The following is a 2735-nucleotide window of genomic DNA, read 5'->3' on the forward strand; positions in this document are numbered from 1 at the left end:
GTTCGAACCCATAATTTCAGGATATTTTCGGTCACTTTTTTAGTCAAATGGAAAAAATTAAAGACCAACAATTTGAGCGGCAAAAACTAAAGACCACCCCGAAATAAGTGTATTACTGCGAATTGCCCTATCTAAAACTAGTTCACTGAAACCCGTGCTGAGGCCGGGGCCCAAGGTCAAAGTATAATGCACTTCATAATGTTTTTAATTGACAAAATATAATTTGTGTATGTCTTTTAGGCACAAATCATTTAAGATGATTGCTTCTTAATCATGTATTATTCATTATTTAAGTTTTTTTTTATCACATAATTAGATAATCTACTAAAAGAATTGTTATAAGAAAGCAAGTTTGATGCGGAGTAAAAAAATATCAAAGAGACAGAGATAACTTGATGTTAGTAACATAATTTAAAGTATCCAAAATGATTTCAAACTGACTATTATCATAAATTGTAAAGAACATTTTAATATTTTATGAATTTGTGAGCATATAATTTCTAGTTAGAAGTAGGAATAGCTTGTTTGGGTAATTATTGATTAACTACATAATTTCATGTGACAATGATTTATGCTAATATAAACATGGTAATAAAGTCTAGGTTTAGATGAAATTAAAAAAAAAAATTGAATTCATTGAAACAAAGTTTAAGAATTAATTTAGTTTGTCGTTAATTCATTGATGTTTTATTCTTAAAAGAAAATTCCCTTACTCAACCAATTAAGGACTATATGGTTTTTGACAAATTAAATTGTTTGCAAGAAAAGAAGGATGTGATCATCAATATTTAATAATTATGGGATTGAGAAGTTGATCACTTAATAAGCATCTTTTCTTGTTTTCTATCCCACTTAATTAAAAAAATTGAATAAAATTGAAAGGTTCCTTTTCTTTTTTTTTCAATATTTTAATCTATTAATTCTTAAAAAGTCTTAAAATTTATTTTCTATTGTATAATTTTGTTAAATCATTAAATCTAACGTTATATTTTTCAACCTTTTTTGTCAACAGAAATATATGTATTATCATTTTCCAATAAAACCATTTTGAAGTATGCTACTATTTTGATCTTGGGCCCGGACTCAGCATGAGCTTTCCGAGACTAGTCAATAAATAAAGAGGGACTTAAAGTGAGCTTAAAAGGTGGATGGGCACAACTGATAAGGAGATTTAAAGGGAGCTTCAATGGGGGATGAGCACAACTAATAATTAAGGTTGTCGAAACGGGTCGGTGCGGGACGGGACTATTTTGGTGGGACGGCATGGGACGGGAAAAAAAAGGGATTGAGGGCCCGGCCTAAGGGCTATCTTTTGGTGGGGCGAACTCGTCCCATTATATAAGGGGGATGGGACGGGGCAAGATGGGTCGAGGGACGTTCATACTTTTTCTTATTTGTTTAAATATTTAAGTCCTACAAATTATAAAAGGTCATATAAATTTACTAAATAAACACAAAGTTAATATAAAACTCCAAACTTAAATTGATAATATTGCAAGTCCAACATACAAACTTATACGGCTAATACATTGCAAATCTGAAATTTAAGCACAGAAACTTAAATGGGCTAATGTCACAACCCAACTAGCATAGTTGTGATGGCACCCACTCTATCCCCCCTTGGTGGGCGTACCATTCCCTCATTTCATTACTTAACCAATTTTACCAATAGATAAATCAACAAGATAAATCATAAGGAGTCTAAATCATGATTTAAATAATAAGTGCGGAAATACTAAGTCAAATACAACCCAAGGACATGAAGTCACTAGTACAAGAACATCTACTCAAAGCATGTCTAGGAATAGTACATTTGTCGGAACATTATGAAATAATGTCTAATGGATAGAGTAGTAGACAATCGAAGATAAGAGTCCCGGGCTGCGTGCTGGAAGATGGCTCACCTTCGGAATCTCGGTCAAATTGCCTCAAGGCTAGAAACGGGGTCTTGATGAAGGTCCTGCCTTACAACTTGCACTCAGAAAAAGTGCAGCAAGATAGTATCAGTACACACACGTATTGGTAACCATCATAGGCTGGCTCAGATTAGCTCATGCATATAAAACATAGAATCAAACAAGATAAGCAGACATGCACAAACATCCACACACAAATCACAAATAATCAATAGCCGAGTCATAGCCTATGGTGTAGTACCTAAACACAAGTCTGCCAAGTCTTTCACTATTCTTCAGAATAGCCACAACACAAGTCCAACCACAATCCAATCAATATATATAAAGTGAGATGATGATATATGCAATGCAATGAGATGGATGTCAATGCAATGCAATGGCCAATAACACAACCTGCACACACATGCTCCACACGGAAATCTCGACGTCTCGGCAGTCATAACCCGTCGGGGACCCATAGTGTCCATGTACCAGTTAATCCGCACAAAGCTCAGAGGTGACTTCTATAAAACTAGTCACTCCGCACAAAGCCCAGAGATTACTTTCATATTTCACTTTCTAGCATATATTTCCAAAGTCCTTTTCCATCAATTGTTTCATAATTCCTTCATCACGCTATTTTCCATAACATTTTCATCATGCATGAATGTATGAATACAAGAGTGATATATCAATGAAATCAATCCAATGAGTATGCTATGGAGATCACAACGCACCATAAGCCATAACAAGACTGGCATAATGTCACGACCCAACCGGAGGGCCATGACGGGCACCCGGAGCTAACCTACCGAGCACCTCTGAACATACGTCATCATA

Source organism: Lycium barbarum, chromosome 2 (genome assembly GCF_019175385.1).
Source record: "Lycium barbarum isolate Lr01 chromosome 2, ASM1917538v2, whole genome shotgun sequence".
Lineage (NCBI taxonomy): Eukaryota > Viridiplantae > Streptophyta > Magnoliopsida > Solanales > Solanaceae > Lycium > Lycium barbarum.